Source organism: Notamacropus eugenii, chromosome 6 (assembly GCF_028372415.1).
Source record: "Notamacropus eugenii isolate mMacEug1 chromosome 6, mMacEug1.pri_v2, whole genome shotgun sequence".
Lineage (NCBI taxonomy): Eukaryota > Metazoa > Chordata > Mammalia > Diprotodontia > Macropodidae > Notamacropus > Notamacropus eugenii.
This window is the reverse complement of record NC_092877.1, coordinates 49,419,775-49,429,410: the sequence shown is the minus strand read 5'-3', so window position 1 is coordinate 49,429,410 and position 9,636 is coordinate 49,419,775. Positions and strand designations below refer to the sequence as shown.

Genomic DNA, 9,636 nt, shown 5'->3' with positions numbered 1-9,636 from the left:
TAAAAAAAAAAAGAAACCTGCCAAGGGGCTCAAAAAGGTGGTGCTAAGACCCCTGACGACAAACTTTACTAACTGTACAGTTTGGCTGAGACCAGTTGCTCATTGGTAATGTAAATTAAAAAATTGGCCATATAGTATTGTCTCAATTATGTGTCTGGGACAGATATAGTCATAAGATGCTAGGGCCCTTAGAGTAATTGCCTATTACCCCCTCATCTTACAAGGAAAACTAAGGATTCAGAGAGCAGAATGAAGATGCTTCACCAGCTTCCTATAATGAATCAACAGCAGACTCAGAACAAGAACCCAGGTCTCCCAGCTTCTGACTCTGGGGTTTTTCCACTTCCACACACTGTGGCTCATCTACTTTTGTGAGTCTTTTTCTACACATTTTTCATCCCATCTTAAGTGTCCTCTTACTTTCCAGGTCCCCACTTGGTCATCCACTTAGTTTTAGGATATTGATAACAGTTGACATTACATAACAAGCTAAGTGTTATGAGGAGATCTCATTAATTCTTACATGTGTGATCTCATTAAATTCTTACAACAATCAAAAGAGAGATCACAGGTATTTCTGTGCCCATTTTACAGATGAGAAAACAGATTTCCATGCCACACAGCCGGCAAGTATCAAAGGCAAGATTGGAAGCTAGGTTGTTCCTAACTCCAAATTCAGCTCTTTTTCCATTTCATGATGCCTCTATAATATGAAAAGCTTTTAAAAAAAATACTGGCCAAATTATTGGTGGAGTTGTGAACAGATCCAACCATTCTGGAGAGCAATTTGGAACTATACCCAAAGGACTATAGAAGTGTGCATACCCTTTGGTCAACAATACCACTACTAGGTCTGTATCCCAAAGAAATCGTAAATAAGAAAATATTACCCACATGTACAAAAATATTGATAATAACTCCTTTTGTGGTGCCAAAGAATTGGAAAATGAGGGGAAGCCCATCAGTTGGGCAATGGCTGAACAAGTTGTGGCATATGGTTGTGATGGAGTACTACTGTGCTGTAAGAAACGGTGAGCAGGCAGATTTTAGAAAAACCTGCAAAGACTTACATAGATTGATGCTGAATGAGATGAGCAGAACCAGGAGAACACTGCACGCAGTAACAGCAACATTGTACAATGATCAGCTTTCATAGATTTACCCTTCTCAGTAGTGCAATGATCTAAGATAATTCCAAAATACTCATGAGGGAAAATGCTAACCATATCCAGAGAAAGAAGTGTGGAATATGAATAAAGATTGAGGAATACGATTTTCTCTGTTTGTTTTTTCTTTCTTTTGGTTTTCCCCTTTTGTTTTGATTCTTCTTTCACAACATAACTGTTGTGGAAATGTGTAATATGATTGCACATGTATAGCCTATAGATTGCATGCTGTCTTGGGGAGGGGAAAGAGGGGGAAAATGTAGAACTCAAAATTTTATAAAAATGAATGTAAAAAACTAAAAATAAACAAACAAATGAATGAATGAATGAGTGAATAAAAATGTACTGATCGATAACCCAGCTGGATAAGGTGAACATTCTGGGAAAGATTTGCTCTGAGTCCATTGATGCTGTCTCTTCACTTTCCATTGAAGCAGGTAATCAGAACTGGCTAATCAGCCTTGCAAATAAGTCAAGAGAATTCATCAGACTATGGAAAAGTTATAACCATTTTCTCTCCCCCATAGAAGCCTTTGGACTGGAAACGGGATCTTTTCCCTTCCTCATAGGTCTACTGTGGAGAAAGCTCGTTATAGATCTTAAATGATGCTGTTGTCATTAATGATAATGCCAGTCTCCAGAGGCTGATCCAAATTTAGGATACTGCTGGGGTTTTCCCATCATAACTCTTAAACACACTCTGATTCAACCTTTAATATATATTGAATTTATTTCAAATTTTATCATTTAAATTTTATTTAATATATATTTATTTCTTTAATATAAGACCATCCTGTTGCAGTGGTCATAGGAGCCTAGATATAGCAGAAGGAACCTCTAAGAATGGACTACCTAGTCTAACCCCCTCATTTTAAAGATGAGGAAACTGAGGACCAGACTTACTCATAGTCACACAGGTAGTAAGCATTGGTGGTGGGATATGAATCCAGGTCCTCTGACATCAGAAGAAGGACCTCCACTGTTACACATTGCCTCCTTTCAAAGGATGTTCCAAGAAGCCCCAGAATTTCTCTCCTATATAGAGACAGAGGAGGCTGAACCACTATCTATTATTGCTGGCTTCCAGGTATAGTGTTGAATCACAAAAGTGTTTTTTTTTCCTTTTTATTTCCTGAGGAAAATGGAATGTGTATGCATCAGTCCCTTCAGGTAGTCTGGTTTATGCCCTGATCAGCCACCATATTTGACAACTACTGTGATGTAAGCATTATTATTTTCACATTTTCTGTCTATCTGTGCTGGTTTTGTGCTGTTGCTGAAAGTGTGTGTGTGTGTGTGTGTGTGTGTGTGTGTATGTAAAACTGAGAGAGATACAGGAAGAGAGACAAGGAAAGAGAAAGACTTAGGGGAGAGGAAAAGAGAGGAAGGAGGGAAAGAAGGTAAGGAGAGATACAAATGAGAGAGGAAAGGAAGAGATAAAGCAGAAAGAGTGAAAAAAGAGAAATAGAGATTGGGAAAGGAGAAAGAAAAAGTTGGGGAAGAATAGAAAAAAAAGAAAAGATAGAGAAAAGATAGGGGAGAGAGAAAGAGAGGAGAAAGTCAGAGAGAAAAAGAGATGGCGGTAAAAGGAGTTATAAAGAGGGAGAGGGGAAAAAAAAGAAAGATAGCCAAAAGAGATAGAAAGAGAGAGAAGAGAGGTAAAAACAAAAAAAGAGGTAGAAGAGAGTAAAAGGAGGGAAAGAGGAGAGAGTAACAGAGAGGGAAAGGAGAGAGAGACATAGAGAGAGTAGGGGGGTAAGAAACTCGTAATGGGATTCTCCATGTGGAACCCTCTTATCTAATAGGTGGGAGAATGTAATCCATTATTACTAATTACCATGCCGTTGCAGCTGCCCAGGCCCGTGGCTCTTGGGGGGCCAGGTACGGGCCAGATCCTTCTCTTCATTGTTCTTCCTTTCTTTCCTCCCCCTTTCCCCTCCTCCTGTTCCCTCCCAAGGAGACACCCAGGCCTCTGGCCACTCTGAGAGAAGGGCCGGGGGTCTCCCTATCGTCCTGCAGCAGGAGCTAAACAATATTAGCCAATCATTTTTGATAGATGAAGCCAGGAAATTAGTTCCAGAGTTTAACTGATAACTGAAACCACACAGTTACATTCCATTATGGCAGGCTTAATTGATGAGCTCATTAAACCCATTATTAGAGAAATTGATTTCAAATAGGCACTTAAAACCAGCTGGCAAAGGAAGAAGGTGAGGAGATACCGTACAATGCGAAGGGACTAACCCAAATACATAATGAGGCAAGTAATTTTATAGGTTTGTTTAATGAAAACCTCAAGAGCATATTAGTTGCCATGTGGATTTTAAACACTCATTTTATGTACTAATAAAGCTCTTGACGATCACATCCATTAATGAAAGCTCTGAATGCTGCCCGATCTTTAATGCAGCCCTGCTACTAATTAATTAATTAACCCCAGCTGAGGCAATCAATTAGTTAGTCATGCGGAATCGACACTCTAAAGGTCTATGTAGACTTGGCGGGTGGCAAAGAGCACAGCAAAGATGGGAAGACCCAGTACCAATTACTGTTATGATCAATACTTCAATACCACAAGGACCCATGGTTTAATCCAGGCAGACCTACCCTTCATCTTTGGGGCTCACAGCCCCTCTGCGTCTTCATAAATAGTCTTCATGTTTGTACCCTAGTAGCTGTCCCTTTGACTGGGAGACTCTTTCACTTACAGGTCTGGTCTTTGCATGTTGGATGTATATTCCGTTGCTTTGAGCATCCAAGTACCTCAATAGGACACTGCAGAGTTTGGACTCTGCTTTTGAAAACCCAGGGTCACCTCACCTGGACTGAAGGAAAAGGAAGAGGGAGATCATAGCACCCGAATGATTTCTTTCTCCACTGCTGCCCACATCAGAATGGTCCACAAGACTGTTCCTCAAGTTGTTCTGAATAATTAGTTTCCCAAGCTTTGGGATATCTCCACATTGCCAACAGTGCATTTTGTTAACTCTCATCCTGGTAGAGTAAGCCCATATTTCTCCCAGAAAAGCAAGCATAGTTACCTTCCATGGAACTGTAATACACATCCATCATTTGGGGGACATTATAGCTAAAGAATAAACAGGACAAATAAACCTATGTACAATAGATCTTTTTTTCCCCAGGGAAGTTGTAGCTCTAATACAAAAATCCCAATCATTTTTTTGTGTACACAAGAGAAGGGCCAGGAGGAAACTACTTTTTAGGATGTGTCCATCAGAGTAGCTTCATGGAGTTTAGGAAGCAGAGGGATAGGAATAAAATATTTAGGTCACATCAAAGAATTTGGGAGGCCCTTTCTACTTTCTTAAACTTTACTTCCCTCCACTCAGTCTTTATACCAGCCACACTGTCCTATTGGCTGTTCCTCACACATGTCACTCCAGCTCTTTTCCCCATGTCTTCAAGACTGGGATACTCTTAGATCCATTGGTTCTTCCAAAGAAAGTAAGCATCTTTTAAGCTTCTTGAGGAGCAGGATATATTTCTGCCTTTCTTTGTATTCCCAAAATTTAGCATAATGACTGGCACATAATGAGTATGTAATAGATATTTTTTTGATTAATTGATTCTACTTGTTGCAAACCTGTGAGTCAAATTAACCCATTTCCAAGGGATCTGAAGAATGGTGTAACCTGGGAGAGCTCAAGTCTAAGTATTCTAATGGATATATTCAGATGGATATATAACAGATGACAAAGCACTGCAAACTAAGGGAATGACCATCAATTGGGGAATGACTGAACAAATTATGGTATATGAATATAATGGAAGGTTAGTGTGCTATAAGAAATGAGCAAGGGGATGACTTCAAAGAAACCTGGGAAGAATTGTATGAATTGATGCAGAAAGAAGTGAGCAGATCCAAGAGAACAATTTGTGCAATAACAATACTGTAAGGACAGCAAACTTTGAACAAATTGAGAACTCTAATCAATGCAATGACCAACCACAACTTGAGAGCACTAATGCTGAAACATGCTACCCATCTTCTGACAGAGAGACGAGGGTCTCAGCAAATAGAACGAGACATTGTTTTTTGACGTAATGAATATAGACATTTTTATTGACTAAGCAAATGTGTTATAAGCTTTTTTTTCAGTTGAGAGGGAGGTGGAAGTGGGAGGGAGAGAAAACAGATTTTTATTCATTGAAAAAAATGAAATAAAATTAAAGAATTTGAATTGTACCCAGTCAGCTGGGTTCTGTGACTTCCTTTGGCATTATGTAATACTGTAGGGAAATGAGAGTGAAATTTGGACAGTGGAGGTGGGTATTAGCAGAATGTGAATGGCTCAAGAACAAGGGGATGAGAGACTGAAAGATACATTCATAGTTGAATTGATTAATTACACTGTCAAGTGGTAAAGGGAGAAAAGTGATGCCAGATCAGGGGTGATGGATTTAGAAAACAGGGGAAGATAGACTGACTGGAGACTGTAGTGAAGATGAAGAAATAATTTTGGTAGAGGTAGAGGGAGAGAAGGAAGACTTAGAATTATGATCAAAGAGAAAGATTGCTGGATTCAAAATCATGGAAGTGGAACAGTTATAGGTGACAGTGAAAATTAAAGAATGACCTATCTTCTGCATGGCTGTAGAGAAATGAAATTTTAGGTCATAGGAATAGAGGAGGTTGATGTCTTGGGAGGACAGGGTGCTCGAAGGGGCATCAATTTGTATATTACAACCCCAGTACCAGGGCAAGTATTAGGTTGAAGAGAAACACTGTGAGGCACGTAGTAAGCAAGGAGGCAGAGTGATATGTTCTTCACAAGAATCTCTATCTCAGGGGTAGAGACAAGATGGCCCGAGCCTCGAAGGAGGAGCTTCCTGAGTAACGATGCTAGAGGGAGCATCTGTCTGTGGAAGTGAGGAGCAGGAATATGTCAGAGGGGAGGAGAGAAGAAGCAACCTAAATGAGAACATGTAGCCAGAGACTCAAAAATCAGGCCTATGGGACCACATGGAAATGTAAAAGTTGTGGAAAAAGAAGAAATCTAAGATGAAGGAGAGCTTGTTGATGCCAGAGTGAGGCTTTTGGTGAGTTGTGTGACTTTAGGCATGTCATTTCCTTTCTTTCTTCCTCCTCTGCAAGAGTGAAGAGGACAAGAGACTTTGACCATGTAATCTCCTAGACAGTCTTCCTGAGTTTCTATGGCTGAATATATTCATATATTCAGTCTGTGACCAACCTGTAAGTAATGAGCCTCTCAGCACCTATGGGGCTAGTCAGTGCCTGGACGTATTTAACCTTTGGGGTCTGGACCCAAAAACCTTTCAAATTTGTAAAGTCTAGGGCTTTATTTCACTACCAGAACTTGTTAAAAATATTTTGTTTTTTTCCAATTACATGTAAAGACAATTTTTAAACATTTAAAAATTTGAGTTCCTTCTCCTCCTCCCCTCCCTAAGCAAGAAATTTGATAGAGATTATACATGTACAGTTATGCAAACATATTTCCATGTTAGTCTTGTTATGAAAGGAGACACAGACCAAAATAAAAGAAACACAAAAAAGGAAAAAAGAATGTATGCTTCAATCTATATTCAGACTCCATCAGTTCTGTGGATCATTATGTTACTGACAGTAGTTCAGTCATTCATAGGTGATCATCATGTAATAATGATGTTACTGTATACAATGTTCTCCTGGTTCTGTTCACTTCACTTTGCATCAGTTCATGTAAGTCTTTTCAGGTTTTTATTTTTTTATTTATTTGTTTAACTTTTAACATTCATTTTAACAAAATTTTGGGTTCCAAATTTTCTCCCCTTTTGTCCCCTCCCCCCACCCCAAAACACCGAGCGTTCTAATTGCCCCTATCACCAATCTGCTCTCTCTTCTATCATCCCTCTCTGCCCTTGTCTCCACCTTCTGTTTTGTCCTGTAGGGCCAGATAACTTTCTATACCCCTTTACCTGTATTTCTTGTTTCCTAGTAGCAAGAACAGTATTCGACAGTTGTTCCTAAAACTTTGAGTTCCAACTTCTTTACCTCCCTCCCTCCCCACCCATTCCCTTTGGAAGGCAAGCAATTCAATATAGGCCAAATCTGTGTAGTTTTGCAAATGACTTCCATAATACTTGTGTTGTATAGGACTAACTATATTTCCCCCCATCCTATCCTGTCCCCCATTACTTCTATTCTCTCTTTTGATCCTGTCCCTCCCCAAGAGTGTTGACTTCAAATTGCTCCCTCCTCCCACTGCCCTGCCTTCCATTATCCCCCCCACCCTGCTTATCCCCTTTTCCCCCACTTTCCTGTATTGTAAGAGAGGTTTTCATACCAAAATGAGTGTGCATTTTATTCCTTCCTTTAGTGGAATGTGATGAGAGTAAGCTTCATGTTTTTTCTCTCACCTCCCCTCTTTTTCCCTCCACTGAAACATCTTTTGCTTGCCTCTTTTATGAGAGATAATTTGCCCCATTCCATTTTTCCCTTTCTCCTCCCAATATGTTTCTCTCTTACCGCTTAATTTCATTTTTTAATATGATCCCATCTTATTCAATTCACCCTGTGCTTTCTGTCTCTCTCTCTATGCGTGTGTGCGTGTGTGTATGTAATCCCATCAACTACCCAGATACTGAAAAAAGTTTCAAGAGTTACAAATATTGCTCTCCAAACTCACCTTGGTGGCCGCTGCAGGTACTGCAGCAGCAGCATGTCCCACCGGAAGTTCTCCACTCCCAGCCATGGCTCTCTGGGCTTCCTACCTCAAAAGAGAAGCAGCAGGCACTGGGGGAAGGTTAAGAGTTTCCCCAAAGATGACCCCTCCAAGCCCATCCATCTGACTGCCTTTCTGGGCTACAAGGCAGGCATGACTCATATTGTTTGAGAAGTGGACAGGCCTGGCTCAAAGGTCAATAAGAAGGAAGTGGTCGAGGCTGTGGTGATTGTGGAGACCCCCCACCATGGTCATTGTGGGCATCGTGGGCTATGTGCAAACCCCACGAGGCCTGCGTAGCTTTAAAACCATCTTTGCTGAGCACATCAGCGATGAGTATAAGAGGCAATTCTATAAGAATTGGCATAAGTCCAAGAAGAAGGCCTTTACCAAGTATTGCAAAAAGTGGCAAGATGAGGATGGCAAAAAGCAGCTGGAGAAAGACTTGAGCAGCATGAAGAAGTACTGCCAGGTGATCCGCATTGCCCATACCCAGATGCGCCTGCTCCCTCTGAGGCAGAATAAATCTCACCTGATGGAGATCCAGGTGAATGGCGGTAGTGTGGCTGAGAAACTGGACTGGGCCTGTGAGAAGCTGGAGCAGCACATGCCCATGTCCACCATGTTTGGGCAAGATGATTGATGTCATTGGGGTGACAAAGGGCAACGGTTACAAAGGTGTCACTAGCCACTGGCACACCAAGAAACTGCCCCAAAAAACCCACTGAGGACTGCGTAAGGTGGCATGTATTGGAGCTTGACATCCCGCCCAGGTAGCCTTCTCTGTGGCTCGAGCTGGTCAGAAGGGCTAACGCCATTGCACTGAGATCAACAAAAAGATATACAAGACTGGCCAGGGCTACCAGATCAAGGATGGCAAACTGATCAAAAACAATGCATCCACAGATTATGATCTGTCCAACAAAAGCATCAATCCTCTGGGAGGATTTGTCCACTACAGTGAAGTGGCCAATGACTTTATCATGCTGAAAGGCTGTGTCATTGGGACCAAGGAGCATGTCCTCACCCTGCGAAAGTCTCTGCTGGTACAGACCAAATGTTGCACCCTGGAGAAAATTGACCTGAAGTTTATCGACACCACATCCAAATTTGGCCACCGTCGGTTCCAGACTGTGGAGGAGAAAAAAGCTTTCATGGGACCACTCAAAAAGGACCAAATCGCAAAAGAAGCTGCCTGATGTTTCCAGACCAATTTGGAGCTGGTGGATTCTCAATAAGTTTTTCACAATTAAAAAAAAAAGAGTTACAAATATTGTCTTTCCACGAAGGAATGTAAACAGTTCAACTTCAGTAAGTCCCTTATGACTTCTCTTTGCTGTTTACCTTTTCATGCTTCTCTTCATTCTTGTGTTTGAAAGTCAAATTTTCTTTTCAGCTCTGGTCTTTTCATCAAGAATGCTTGAAAGTCCTCTATTTCATTGAAAGACCATTTTTTTCCCCTGAAGTATTATACTCAGTTTTGCTGGGTAGGTCATTCTTGGTTTTAATCCTAGTCCCTTTGACTTCTGGAATATCCTATTCCACGCCCTTCGATCCCTTAATGTAGAAGCTGCTAAATCTTGTGTTAGCTTGATTGTATTTCCACAATATTTGAATTGTTTCTTTCTAGCTGCTTGCAATATTTTCTCCTTGACCAGGGAACTCTGGAATTTGGCCACATTGTTCCTAGGAGTTTCTCTTTTTGGATCTCTTTCAGGTGGTGATCGGTGGATTCTTTCAATATTGATTTGCCACCTGATTCTAGAATCTCAGGGCAGTTTTCC

General features: G+C 40.9%; 1 pseudogene; it reads left to right on the top strand.

Moving 5' to 3' along the window:
- The first annotated feature begins 7,849 nt into the window (after positions 1–7,849).
- Positions 7,850–9,051, top strand: LOC140512050 (large ribosomal subunit protein uL3 pseudogene; annotated as a pseudogene).
- Positions 9,052–9,636: the final 585 nt, after the last annotated feature.